At 44.3% G+C, this 15404-nt stretch overlaps 1 long non-coding RNA gene across 1 annotated transcript; it reads right to left on the minus strand.

Annotated features, from left to right (window-relative positions):
* Positions 1-11281: 11281 nt before the first annotated feature.
* LOC139838892 (uncharacterized) lies at positions 11282-13795 on the minus strand. Its single transcript, XR_011756718.1, has 3 exons — positions 13714-13795; positions 12496-12557; positions 11282-11517 (listed from the first exon to the last, which is right to left on the minus strand). It is a non-coding gene; the product is annotated as an uncharacterized lncRNA (long non-coding RNA).
* Positions 13796-15404: the final 1609 nt, after the last annotated feature.

Raw genomic sequence — 15404 nt, forward strand, 5'->3', positions numbered from 1 at the left:
CGTGATACATCAAATCCTGCAATCACCGCTGGTAAGATTAAAGCTGATTGCCCTGGTCGACGAACTTGCTACAGGTGGTCCGCTATGGTGAAGCCAATATCTTGTCCCGACCAATTCAAATATTCTATTGTTGGTGGAGGCATCTTCTCTGCCATGAAAACTTGTCGCGGAATTAATTTTTGAGCTCTATTGGATGGCCTGGCTTTCTGAATCATCGAGACCGCACCATTGGTGTCGATATAAGGAGGTGGGTGTGGAGCTGCCGCTATTCGTAACTGATGCCGATTTTCGTCCGTAATTGCGGGAGGAGGCGGAAGATGAACCTCACTCCTTGGCCCCTGAGGGTATCTGTTTGCTGCCTGTGCATTGGCATGCCCTGCAAACCTATTCAACGCCTGAAAAGTTCGACAGTCTTTCTGCAAATGTCCTGACTGTCTCTTTCCATTGTTGTCGAGATAGAAGTGCATTTGGCATGGTCCGTTCATCATATCTTCGGGAGATATATACGGCCTCTGGAACCTTGGACCATTATTTGTCTGTTTGGACGGGGACTATCCCTGCAGTCGTTACGCTGTTCACCGCTTTTTTGATAATCATCTCGATTGTTTCCCCCATTATTTCCTCAAAAGCCAGCCGATATTTGGCCGGGACCGTCATAATCTGAAAACTGGCGAGAAAAGCGCCGTCTATTTTGAATGTTTCTGTTACGATCCTCCTCAGGCGACCTGTGTCGCTTGTTGTTGACAGCATCCTCTCCATCTGCCCAACGATTTGCTATTTCCATGAGTGCTGCTATTGTCTTTGGATTAATCCTTCCCAGGTCCTCGATGAAGTCCTTTCTTCGGATCCCACCGACAAAAGCATCTATCGCTCTCTCGTCAGATATATTTTCTGCCGAGTTTTTATAATATTCCACCTCTGGATGTACATCCTCATCGACTCGTCGTATTTCTATCGACACGCTCTCAATTGCTCTATTGACGCAAGTTTCTTGCATGTGGACAGAATTTTTTTTACGAACGGGTCCTCGAAAGTCTCCCAGTTGTCGATAGATCCAGGTGGTAGCTTCTTAATCCATGATCGAGCTGTGCCACTTAAATACACTTGGATACTTTGCATAGCCGTTGCCTTGGTTCCACCCGTCAATTTTAATGTCTCCAGGTAATCAACCAACCAATCCTCGGGATCTTGCAATCTGTCGAATTTCTTATAACTGTCAGGCAACTTGAAATCAGACGGGACTCGCGTTTTGCGGACTCGTCGAGTGAAACAGGGGAGTCTAGATATACCTTCATCATCTACTTCAGGTAACTGGCGACGTTCTCTCCTCTCATGGTGCGCCCTGTCAACCCGTGTTTGCTCCGCTGTGTCTCTTGCCGACGTTCTTGGGGGTTCTTGTACTACCACTGTAGGCCGTGGACTATTTTGCCTTGCAGCACCATCGGGAGGTGTGCTTGTACCCGCAAACGCTGTCCCCATAACTCCAACTCCTGCCAAAGCCATGTTATACAATGCCTCTCTTGGATCTCCTGCGGGTGGCCTGTTCGTCAGTATAAAGGCCTGTGTCGCCATATATCCTGCTTCCGGAGTTTTTGGGATAATGTTTCCTCTTGTGTCGATTGACATAAAGGAAATGTCAAGGTTCTGGATCAGATGCTCCCTTTCTGCTTCCGGTATGTTCTGCAGTCGAGATCTTCCCCTGTTACGGGCATCTCTATGGTTGTCTCCCGAAGTTCCTGAATGTCGGCTCAGCTCAGCCCTTCGCCTGCTTGACGCAGAAGTGACGGCTCTTCTCTTTTCGAGTTCGATTCTTTCTTTTTCGACTTCCCTCCCTGCACGGGCTAATTTATACTGGTACGCCTGCAGTTCTACGACTGTTGCAGTGGTATTCATTGGCTCCGTGCCATTCATGGCTCTTGCCGCTCTATCCCAGGCTTCTTGCGGGAGTTGCACCTTTTCCTTTGGTTCAGGATCGATGTATTTGGTACCTAAACCTCGCATGAGATCAGCGGGATCGACGTATGGATTTCCCAAATCATCGAAAGCCTCTGACGTCTCCGGTTCAGCTCGGCTCGCTTCCCCAATGACGTAAACTTGGTGATATGTTGAAGCTTGACTGTCATCGATATTGGTGACACCGTCGTATAGATCGGCAAAGACCTCACGAACAGAAGTAGATCGGTCGATGAAGTCGAAAGTGTCGACACTGTCTGAATCGCTGCTTATATTTGAGTCCGCAGACGACCCGACAAATATGTTGCTGAAGATCTTGACGAGTTCTCCGCTTGAAACGGGCTTGGTGGAGATTGTCGACGAAATCTCTTCATCGCCGGACTCGAACGATGACACCGATCCCGAGGAATTGGAACCAGCCGCAACCGCTCTCGACGAATCCGATATCGCGAGATGATGAGATCCTTCCTTCTCGACGCGGAAGTGGAACCTTCCGAACGCCATGTCCATGGGCTCCTCCAGATACGCATATGCATCCATACGGGAGGGTGGGTGAGGAACAAAATCGACTAGAGCGGTTTCGATCTGTTTACCTCGATCCATCGCGTTGCTTGCTACCGAAGATGTTGATGATGTCGAACGTGCCATCGAGATCAGATCATTGTCGCCTCTAATTCCCACAGACGGTGCCAATTGACAAGGGATTAACTTGTCAATACCTACAAGTTGTAGACTAGGGTTTTGTTGGAAGTAGAGGGCAAGTAGATCCCGAAGGTTTCAGCCGGAAAAGTACTCGACTGCTATGAAAACTAAGGTTGCGTGAACAATAATTTCAATCCTTTCTTTGTCCCTCGACCCCCCCCCCCTTATATAGGAGGTGGAGCCGGGGGTTTCGTGATGTACAAGTTACAAAGTCCGGGAGGGTTTCTGAACCCGCCCCGTAACAGTTACAAGTCGATATTCCTAATACAACTCTATCTTTCCAAACTATTTCTGACTGGGTCTCCAGGTTTCATAAACTTCGGGTCGTGGGCCTTTAGTAAACCCCGAGTATCTTCTTCGGCGGGCCCATTGGGGATGCCTATGTCACCCGTTGAAGGGTCGCAGTGGAGATGAGAGTTCCCGGACTTTGCAGATGACACAAGGAACTTAAGGTTTGGTCTAAATACAGATGGGATGAATCCTTTTGGAGAGCAGATCCGCAGTCATAGCACATGGCATGTGACTATATGTATCTAAACAATTCACCCAAAGCGACTATGTAATATATTTACATTTAACAATCCACCTTCATGCCTAGGCTATGTTGGTCATTACCGTGAGTTCGTTGTAGGCCGTGGAATAAATTTTTCAATATTGCATGAGCAGGGTTTTAAACTTGAGTTCTCTTGCCGATGATACCATATAAGTAAATTATAGTCAACACTTCCCCTTGCGCCTAGCCCGGTTGGTCTTTCGATCTTTAGATCTCGCACGAGTCTTAGACGTGGATCGTTAGATTTTATTAGAGAAGCCATATTTTTTTAATACTACATTGGCTAGGATTTGAATCTTGGACAATCTAGGTCTGATACCACGTGTATAATTTTTTTTTTCTTTTGATACCACGTGAGAAAAGACTTAAACTTGAGACCATTTAGCTTTGATACCATGTGTTAGATTGAGAGACAGAGAGAATTGACTACACAATGGGGGTCTCCCGTATCTCATATGTATAGGCTGATTACAGGATCATAATCGGATCACAATCAATATACAATCCTAACCATAATGGCCCTACTTATGTGCAAAAGATATGGACACTAATGTGGTAGGATACGGGATCAAATATGTCTAACATCCCCCGCAGTCACATCGGGAGATCCTCTGACGCTGAGACTGGACCGAAAGTCCAAGAATAGTGGCGATGGCAGGCCTTTGGTGAAGATGTCCGCAAACTTTCGAGAGGACGGCACATGAAGGAATCGAATGTGCCCAAGTGCGACACATTCTCGAACAAAGTGAAGGTCGATCTCGATGTGCTTGGTGCGCTGGTGCTGAACAGGGTTTGTGGACATTGTCACAAAATATAACAGTCGTTGTTGGGAGAGGTCGGTGAAGCTTCCGAAGGGGTTGGTGAAGCCAACTTGCTTCAGCGACGGCGTTGGCGACTGCTCGGTACTCGGCCTCGCCGCTAGAGCGAGAGACGGTGTGTTGTCTCTTGGAGGACCATTAGACCAAGTTGTCGCTGAGGAAGACACAATAGCCGGATGTAGAGCGGCGAGTGTCGGGACAACCAGCCCAGTCGGCGTCTGTGTAGGCAACGAGACGGTCCATGGCGGAGGGCGGTAGCTGAAGTCCATGATGCAGGGTGCCCTTGACGTAGCGAAGAAATCGCTTGACGAGGGTCAAGTGATGGTCGCGGGGATCATGCATGTGGAGGCAGATCTGCTGCATGGCGTAGGCGATGTCCGGACGAGTGAAGGTCAGGTACTGAAGCGCACCGGCCAGACTCCGGTACTCAGACGGATCAGCGACGGGGGAGCCGGCAACAGCGGCCAGCTTCGGTGAGGTGTCCATAGGAGTCGATGCAGAGTGACACGAGCTCATGCCGGCACGCTCAAGAATCTCGAGAGCGTACTGTGTCTACGAGAGGAACATCCCGTTAGAGTCGCGGCGAACTGCAAGACCAAGGAAGTGGTGCAGCTCGCCCAAGTCAGACATGGCGAACTCGATGCTGATGGCGGTGATGACCCGCTCAAGTAGAGTCGACGTAGATGCGGTGAGGATGATGTCGTCGACGTAGAGGAGTAGGTATGCCTTCCCCATGGAGCCAAGCAGGATGAAGAGGGAGGCTTCTGACTTGGAGCAGGTGAAGTTGATGGTGGTGATGAAGCTCGCGAAGCGGTGGTACCACGCCTGAGGTGCTTGTTTGAAACCGTAGAGCACACGGTTGAGAAGGCACACATGAGGGAGTGAGGATTCCATGTTGTGCACATTGTATTCGAATCAACATGATAACATGTACATGTACCTTGGGGAGCTTCCTCATTTTATTTAAATACCCATTTGCGGCTATCATAAATCTTTATTTCACTTGGTATCCTTTGCCTTGAGTGATCTTGCGGGAGTTATGATTCCATGTTTGTGCACCTTATTCTTCAATGCAAATTGTTTATCTTGTGCACAAACCTTGGGGAGCTTCCACATAATACTTAGAGCATTCTTCTTGATCTTATCATAATATCTTTCATTTGGTTTGATGGTTCATTGGATTGCTTGCTTCATTTGTCAAAGCTTTCTCACCTTCTTATCCTCTTGCAATCTTTGATCCTCAATATAGTTGGATTCCCTCCGAGTATTCTTCATTGAATAAGTGCATTAGATTTCACTCACATTATGAGAAATGCACATCGTATGGAGGAACTCTCACTATATTGGCCTTCCAAACATTTCGTCCATTTCGGCAATCGATGCCAATGGGGGAGAAGTTTGGAGGGTTTAAGGGAATTGCTTTTGGCTGGTTCTTAAGCATTTGCCTTTCATGCTTGCATTTGTTGCTTTGCATGGTTGAATATTTAGAGGATGCTTCGCTAGGCTTTAATTGCCGATATATGCAATGAAATTTAAGTTCATTCACACAAGCATATATTATGGGGGAGTTCGTTCTAAATATTCAACTTGGGTTATTCGCTAATTTTCTTATTTAAAACCCTCTCGAAGATATTGTCATCAATTACCAGAATGGGGGAGATTGAAAGGACATGGAGCCCCCATTTTGGTAATTGATGACAATCCCTATGGACTAATGGTTGTATTGAGAATCTATCTTAGGACGTGTCCATAGCCATATGATTGGTATCAAGGTTGCAAGATGAAGAAGATCGAGTACAATGAAGAAGACGGATGAAGACGGTGTCGAAGAGAGATGAAGACGGTGTAGAAGATGAAGAGGTACGAATACGGTGTAGAAGAGATGAAGACGGTGGTGTGCCTAGAAGATGGATGAAGATGGTGGCGTGCATGTTGGAAGAAGATGGTGGCATGTACAATGATGAAGAGGGTGAAGACGGAGCTTGCCGACTCGAGTGGAACGCGCAAGGACAAGGTTTGTGCTCGTTAGGATTGTGGGTCGCATCATCAGAGAGAGCTCAAACGTCGCATGCATTGCATCGTGTTTCTTGGTTGTTATTGGTTCTTATCCATGATACGTATTAGAGCTTGTGTTCATTCTCATGACAAGCTCTAACTCATTGGAAACGGATTCCGGATGCATCGCATGTTGCATGTTCGAGTTGGATGATTTTCCGGTTTATCATATTGAGAGGTTGCACCTCTAAATCCATAATAAAATCATCCTCCACTCTTTTTCATGTTTTCACCATGTGTGGAGGTAGCTCTTGTCGCCCTTTTTTCAGCAAAATTGGTTTCATCTCATTTGGAGTTTCCTAGCTCAAGTTATGGATTTTATAGTTGCATCATATTTGAAAAAAAGGTATTTCGGGCCGGCCGGTACTTCCGTGTGAGTACCGGCCCAGTACCGTAAACCTGTTTGCGAGTCCCTGGATCTGGACCGGTACCGAACCGGTACCGGGCCCGGAACTACCGGCCCATTCCGTTTCTTCCTCCTCCAGCCCGAACCCCATCTGCACCCAAACTGGGCCACCTCCCCGTTCCCGGCCCAATCCACCCCGCGTGCAGCCCCGCTCCCGCCTTGGGCCGCCTGGCTCCCGGACGGCCCACCGCGCCCCTCGCTCGCTCGCATGCCCGCCGCTGCTCCCGCTCGATCGGGAGGTTACGCTGGCTTCCCGCGCGCGTCCCGCTGGGAGCTCCTCGACACCGACCTGGTCGGCGCTGGGAGGATGCCGCACACCCTCGCGCTCCCGGGTAGCTAGCTGGGCCGCGGCCCAACATCAGGTAATTCATTTTTTTCTTTTTCGTTTCTTTTTGTTTTCTGTTGTTTGTTTTCTTTTTTAAAAGATTTTTTTTTAAATCTGAACATTTGTCAAAATTAAAAAAATTCAAATTAAAAAGAAAGAACTTTTTAAAAATCTGAACATTTTTCAGATTTGAACATTTTAAATTTGAACAAAAATGTAGTTTACTCTATGAACAATTTCTGAATTTGAATAAAATTATATTTGAACAATTTTCGAATCTGAACGATTTTCATGTTAGAACAATTTTCGAATTTGAACAAATTTCAAATTTGAACGGTTTTCAAATTTGAACAGTTTTCGAATTTGAACGATTTTCGGATTTGAACGGTTTTCAATTTTGAACATTTTTGAATTTAAACATTTTTCAATTTAAGCAATTTTTAAAAATTGAAATTTTCGAATCTGAGAAAATATAAACAAAACCGAAAATAGAAAAAAGAAAACAGAAAAAGAAACCAGAAAAGAAAAAAGAAAAAAGAAAAAAGGAAAAACAAACTGCTACAGGCTAAACAAACACTAATGGGCCTGGCCCATACCCGACCAGGGGGTGTGCGGTGGCCGGTAACCACCGACCTGGTCGGTGTATAGGTTTTCCCCGTCCCGCTTCCCTGCCGCGCTCGCTTGCCTGCTGCTGGGCCGTTGCTCTCCTAGGCTGGCCCAACTCGCCCAGATCCATCTAGCCCTGCCCCAGCTGCTATTTGAGCTCTGTTTTGCTGCTGCTTTCTCTTGGGCGGTAGTACCGGCCCATAGGGCGGTACTACTAGCCCAAGATGCTGTTTTGACTTTTTCTAGATGCCTTTTTACACATAAGAGGTAGTACCACTCCCGTAAGCGGTAGTACCGGTTTTGCGCATTTTTTGTCGTTTTTCTCTACCCCCAGCAGCTATATTTTGGAGCCCCCTATATATACCTCTCTCACACCTCCGTCCACACAAGTTCTTCCCATCCAATCTCTCTCCTCCATTGTTGATTTTGAAGAGCTTGATCCTCCTCTTGATCTGCCCACTATTTCTTGCATCTTTTTGGGGGAAAGGAGAGAGGAGATCTAGATCTAGTGCTTCACCAAGTGAATCCCCCTCCTAGTGAGGGGATCTGGCTAGATCTACATCTTGGGGTAATTTCATGTCCCTCCTCCTATTTTGTTCTTCCTCCCTTATTCCCCAATAGGTTTTGTAGCTTTGTTGGAATTTGGGAGAGAAGGACTTTGGCATCTTAGTGGTGTTCTTAGCCATTGCATTAGGTGCATCGGTTTGGGTTCTCTCCGCGGTTTCGGTCTTGTTTGAGTTCGTGTGAGTTCCCTATAGGGTTTCTTGGAACCCTAGAGGGCTTGTTGACCTTAGTGGTGTTGTTGCCTTCGTGGCCTTATCGCCTTTGTGGCGTGGTAGCCTTTGTGGCCTTGTCGCCTTTGTGGCGTGGTAGCCTTTGGGGTGCTTTGTGGCCTTTGTGGTTTTGGAGCCGGTTGTGGCGCGTTAGAGTCTTTGTGGCCTTGTTGCCATGTGTGGCGTGTTGTAGCCTTCGTGGCCTTGTACTTGAGAGACTCCGTGTTGTGGAGTTTGCCTCAAGTTTGATACTTGGGTGTTTGCCCTAAGCTTGTACGGGTTCGGTGACCACCCTCGAGGGTCCCTTAGTGGATCGAGGCTTTCCCTTTGGTGGAAAGGCTCAAGGAGAATACGGTGGCCCTAGCGGCTCATTGGAGTGCCTCGTGCCTCCACACCGCTCCAACGGAGACGTAGCACCCAAGGGTGTGAACTTCGGGATATATCGTCATCTCCTCGTGCACCGGTTACTTCTCAACCCGAGCTCCTTTACCTATGCGCTTTACATTGTGATAGCCTTCATGCTTGATGTTCTATATCTAGTTTGTTATCAACTTGTTGCTCATCATGCTTAGCATAGGTTGTTGGTGCACATAGGCAAACCCTAGTTGATAGGCTTTGTGCGAAACAAGTAAACCTTGAGTAGTTTCATTCCGCCTTGTTTAGCCCTCAAATAGAAGTTTTTATTACCCGCATATTCACCCCCCTCTAGGCGACATCCTTGTACATTCAGTAGTAGAGCCTCATATTCCGCTATGTTATTTGTAGCTTCGAAGTGAATCTGCAGAATGTACTGTAGTTCTTCTCCGGTAGGTGACTTCAGGGAAACTCTAGCCCCCGAGCCTTGATGTTGCTTGGATTCGTCAAAGTGCATGACCCAAGCTTCTGGTTCCGGCACAGGTGTGTGATACGTCCATTTTGCATCACTATTTTATATCATAATTTACTATTATTCATTGATATATTTCATATTTAGAGATGATACTTATGTTATTTCACCTATTTTGCATGTTTTATGATTATTGGAGAATCGCTCACCGGAGTCAGGATCTGCTGGAAAAAGCACCGTCAGAATGTAATATTTCTGAAGATCATCAATTGACAGAAATTACACCGAAGTTCTTATTTTTTCCGAAGAAGAAGCCAGTCAAAAGGAGGGACCGAGGAGGGCCGCCATGGCCCCCCCATAGGCCGGCGCTGGCCCTGCCCTGGCCGCGCCGCCTTGTGGGGAGGGGGCCCACAGCCCCCTTCGGCCGCCTCTCCTTCGCGTACTACTTCTACCCGAAAACCTAAGGTGCGGGGAATAATCGCGAAGAGTCAAAGCCGCCTCTACGGGGCGGAAAAGACCAGAGAGAAAAGAGCTCTCCGGCAGGCTAAAATCCATCGGGGAAATTCCCTCCCGGAGGGGGAAATCGACTCCATCGTCACCGTCATCTCCACCGCTGCACCTCATCACCGCTGTAACATCTAGGGTTGAATCTTGATTATTTCATAGGGGAAACTCTCCCGGTATTGATTACTCTTTGTTATTGATGCTATTGAGTGAAACCATTGAATCAAGGTTTATGTTCAGATTGTTATTCATCATCATATCATCTCTGATCATGTTCCATATGATGTCTCGTGAGTAGTTCGTTTAGTTCTTGAGGACATGGGTGAAGTCTAAATGTTAGTAGTGAATTATGTTGAGTAATATTTAATGGTTTGATATTTAAGTTGTGGTGTTATTCTTCTAGTGGTGTCATGTGAACGTCGACTACATGATACTTCACCTTTATGGGCCTAGGGGAATACATCTTGTATTCGTTTGCTAATTGTGGGGTTGCCGGAGTGACTGCAACCTGAACCCCCGTTGGTATATCGATGCAGGAGGGATAGCAGGATCTCAGAGTTTAAGGCTGTGGTTAGATTTATCTTAATTACTTTCTTGTATTTGCGGATGCTTGCAAGGGGTATAATCATAAGTATGTATTAGTCCTAGGAAGGGCGGTGCATTAGCATAGGTTCACCCACACAACACTTATCAAAACAATGAAGATTAATCAACTATATGAAGCGAAAGCACTAGACTAAATTCCTGTGTGTCCTCAAGAACGTTTGGTCATTATAAGTAAACAAACCGGCTTGTCCTTTGTGCTAAAAAGGATTGAGCCACTCACTGCAATTATTACTCTCGCATTTTACTTACTTGTACTTTATTTATCTGCTATATCAAAACCCCCTGAATACTTGTCTGTGAGCATTTACAGTGAATCCTTCATCGAAACTGCTTGTCAACACCTTATGCTCCTCGTTGGGTTCGACACTCTTATTTATCGAAAGTACTACGATACACCCCCTATACTTGTGGGTCATCAAGACTATTTTCTGGCGCCGTTGCCGGGGAGTGAAGCGCTATTGGTAAGTGGAATTGGTATGGGAAACTTTTACTGTACGTGCTGATTTTATTTCTGCCTGCTGCTATAATTCATTATGGAGAGATCTTCTCTTGAATTCCTATTTGGAAAATCTACTACTACTGCAAAGGTAGTGGATGAGGCGCCAGGTGAGAAATAGGTTCCATACAAAATACCTATGAAAATTATTGAACGTGTTGTGGATAACCGCTATGAAGGGGATGGAACTGTCCATCCTGGAGATCATTTACTGTTTTTACATGAATTATGCGGGTTATTCAAATGTGCAGTTATTGCTATGGATGAAGTTAGGAAGAAAATATTCTCTATATCGCTGTCTGGTAAAGCGGCGCATTGGTACAAATTGCTGAAGAATGGGGATTCTCTTGATTGGAAGGATATTGTGCCTCTATTTTATTCTAAATTCTATCCTCCAAGTGAAATTCACAAAGACCGGAACCGCATATATAATTTCTGGCCTCATGATGGAGAGAGTATTGCCCAAGCATGGGGGAGATTGAAGTCTTTAATGCTCAAATGCCTCATTCATGAGCTTCCTGCTAATATCATCATTGATAATTTCTATGCAAGACTTTCTTTTCAAGATAAAACCTTGCTGGATACTACTTTGTAGCGACCTCACCTTTTTAGGGTGCCGATCTCTGTGTGTATCTGTGCTAGTCCCTAGATCAATCGCTAGCACACACAGTACAAGATGTAATACCAAGAAACAAAGGTCTTTATTACATCGTATGATCCAGAAATTACATAATGTATTACAAATTGCATAGCACAAGGCTAGCATATCATCATAGTTTCACAATGAACAAACATAGACAGCATGGAGTCCTTCGTCTTCATGTGCCACAGGCGAGCATGTTGAGGATAGACTCGTAACCCTAACCATCGTAACTCACTCGTCTTTTAAAACATCTGCAACATGAAACGTTACAGCCACGAATGGTCAATACTTTGAATGTATTGGCAAGATGCCACTATAGTGGACTCAAATGGCAACCTAACACTTAAGTGTACATTTGGCTGGTAGAGCTCAGGCATAATTTGCATAAAGCCAATTTTTCCCTATCATTCATCAAAATATTTTTTTTTTCAATCTAATTAACAGTAACATTGGTAAAATCCCAATGTACCAAATTAACAGTAGCATTGGTAAATCCCCAATGTACCTTCCTACCCTTTTTCACCCATCAAATTTTATTTAAGAAATTGGGATGAGGAGATCTTCGAATGAGGACTTGTCAGTTCGCTCAAGTTGTCCATAACCGGGGACACGGCTAAGTACTTAGATTTTTACACTCTCGAGAGGTTGTACACCTTTACCCACATGGCCAGGTCAATCCTTCTACCTCGATGCACATTTTGCTCAGAGGACAGGTGCGGACCGTGGCCGAGACCTTCTGTGTGTAATCACCCGAACCATTCCCTAAGGGCCCCATTCCACCTATAGTATCCCTCTACCACCACCTGGCCCCTAGGATCCGGGTTCATACAACATACTTTGTCAAGCCAGAGCCATAGTAGCATGTGGTTGTACGTGAAGCTAATGAGCAAGGTTTGTCTACAATCTCTTTAAGCCTAGGTGACTTTCCGCAAGTGTGCACTAGCACCAGGGTCTTGCCCCCTGATACAGCCACCCTCTCCATAACTCCACCATTCACCCAGGTAATTCATTAAACTTAGTTGTTTTTTTTTTCTTAACCTCTATCAAAACCTTTTCCATGGCATAGCAGGTAACAACTAAATTTAATGGCGGCTAAGGGAGTCTAGGAGTGGTGTAGCTAAACTACTAGGATTTACTAGCAAGCACAAAGCATAATCCCTAGACATGTCTACTATAAAAACACTACGGTGCAAGAATTAAAACTGGGACTTTTGGTGTGTGTCACTTGCCTTTTTGGTAGTTGATGAGCGTTCTCTTTTCTTTCAACAAAACACGTCGCTCTCCATACGAACTATAAGATAAAAATAGCACAAAATAAACACATAATTCATAACAACATAATACAATCAAGACAATCAATTTGGAGAACGCTCTATGGTACTAAGGTGTGGCATGAGGTTTGGTTTGCAAGATATGGTTTGATAGATTGGAAGGGCCATGTACTTTGAAAGAAAAAAGATTATCCAAGTCAAATGCTTAGGAGGAAAAGATTGACAGGGCATATGATAAGGGTTGTTTGCTACACCGGAATGAATAATTGGAAGGATTGATATGTTATACTAATATGTGGAATGACCCATGTGAATAGAATCACACAAGTCTCAAATGCAATTTAACATAGTGTGACAACATTTATCAAAGTAGCACAAGATCTCACATAGTATTGAGTATGAACTAATGATATATTGAAATACTCAAATAACTCATTTGATATTTGAATAGTTCAAACTAAGTGGAGGTTGAATGGCATGAGGTTGGATATGCATGAATAATATTGTGATTTGGTTCGCGGATCCTAATGGATAACAACGGATCAACACATGTGATCTATGGTAAAGTATCTCCATCCCACTAGACCAAAGTAAAGGTATAAAATAGGACATGTCACACTTTACTCAAATAACTCAATTGTTATTTCAATAATATGGACTAGAATAATATGTTGTGGAGAGATGATCATGGAAGGTGATGAATGTGTCTAAAAGATTTTCATAGTCGAAGAATGATATTGCGGACCATAAGAATACCGCGAAAACAAAGTGTGTAAATCCGACATGCAAAATGTCCAGAATGATCAACACATTTTATTGATTCCAACGGTATAAAGTGTGCCAAAACCGACGGGTAGAAATACAGATATGGATTTTACAGTTCGCGGTTAAGTTCTAATGGTGTCCGAAAAGTTGTCCAAACAAGTTGCCCGGATGGAAAAACTTCCTACACGAGAGTTGTAGAGAATAATTTTACAAACTTAACGCAAGAACCACTATTCTAAACGGAGATCTAGATCTACAGTTACGGAATTTCAAAGATTATCATGAGCTAGATCAAACTACTTAACACGAATGGATGGATCGGATGTGGATTAAGATCCAACGTTCTAAGATATCTATTCTAAACTTAACTCTTGAGAATCAGACTTAAACGTGAAGGGAAGTTGGGATTACCGCAGTGAAAAAGTTGAAGGACGTTGATCGGCCGTGCGGCGTCATGCTGCTGCGCGTGTGTAGCGCGACCGAGAGTAGGAAGAGAGAGGTGCGTCGGGGCCTGCTGGTGTGAAGTTTGGGCTTCTCCCGGGGGGTATTTATAGGGACGTGGCTGTCCAGGTTCACTGCACGGGCGGCCGGAAATCACGCACGGCGAAATTCACGCGAGCACGGTGCGAGCTGGGGGCGGTGCGGACGTTGGCGCGAGGAAGCGCGTGCACGGGAGGCGAGCGCGGGGCGCTGGCGCCGCGCGTGGCCGCGTGGGCTGCTGGGGCGCGGGGGTGGGCCGCAGATGAGTTGGGCCGCGCGAGCTGGGCCGGTCGGTCTGGTCGCGCAAATCTTTTTTTTCAGAATTTGAAAATACAATTTTGGAGGATCAAAAATAATCGTAAAAAGGAAAATAAGGTACCGTTGGATTCGTTATAAAAAATACTTTAATATGGGATCCAATTTGAGACAAAAATATAAACTTTATAAAATCAAATTTTGACATACATGTCTATGTGGCTATAGTGCCTTTTTAGGGTTTAAATGTTTTCACAAAATAATGATTTTAGAATTTTTAAAACCTCCGAGAAAAATAGGTATTGTTGGCAAATCTTTTGAAATCCAAGGTTTATGAAAACTCTATTTTTGGAAATATCTTTTCAATAAACACAAAAGTTATTAATTTCTTGTGAAATTTCAACTATGACAAACAAACAAACGCTCGCTTTATTTTACTTTATTTTCACATTCCAAATTTTAGAAAATTTTGGGATGTGACATACTTGTTCTGGATCATTTACACGCAACAAAGAAGAGTTTAAAAGGGACCTTCTTGATCGGATTCAGGAGAATACTGAAGGATGGGAGAACGACAAAGATAGAGAGTCAGGTATAAATTATGATTATGAATGCATTGAAACTTTTATGGATACTGATAAATTTCGTGATATGAGTGCTACTTATGGTCTTGACTCTCAAGTTGTTGCAAATTTTTATAAAGCTTTTGCCTCTCATTTTGAATTGCCTACGAAGAATTTTGATAAGTATCATGAACCTTACAAAGATAAAACTGATTCACCTATGGATAAATGTGTTGAAATTAAAACTGTTGATCATATTCTTCCTGAAGCTTATATTGAAAAAACTCCTTTTCCTGCTAAAATGAAGGAGTATTCTGTTATAAATAGTACGGTCAATAAAAGTGCAAAGAAACCTATAGAACCTGAAGAGCAAATAAAGGTTGAACCTGCTATTGCAATAGTTAAAGATCTTGTGACTGAAAATGTAGAAGATGGTCATATTATTTTCTGTGAAGATGCTTCTAATATTGTTTCACGTCCTAATAAGTCTAGGAAAGCCAGTGTTCCTATGCTCTCTGTTAGAATTGGTGATCATTGCTATTATGGTTTATGCGATATTGGTGTAAGTATTAGTGCCATTCCTTATGAGCTTTACACGGAAATCATGCATGAAATTGGTTCTTGTGAACTTGAAGATATTGATGTGGTTATTCGGCTAGCTAATAGAGAAACTATCTCTCCTATTGGTATTATTCGAGATGTGGAAGTTCTATGTGGTAAGATTAAATATCCTGCTGACTTTTTGGTACTTGGTTCTGCTGCTAGTAAGTCTTGTCCTATTATTTTTGGTAGACCTTTTCTAAA

Source organism: Lolium perenne, chromosome 4 (genome assembly GCF_019359855.2).
Source record: "Lolium perenne isolate Kyuss_39 chromosome 4, Kyuss_2.0, whole genome shotgun sequence".
Classification (NCBI taxonomy): Eukaryota; Viridiplantae; Streptophyta; class Magnoliopsida; order Poales; family Poaceae; genus Lolium; species Lolium perenne.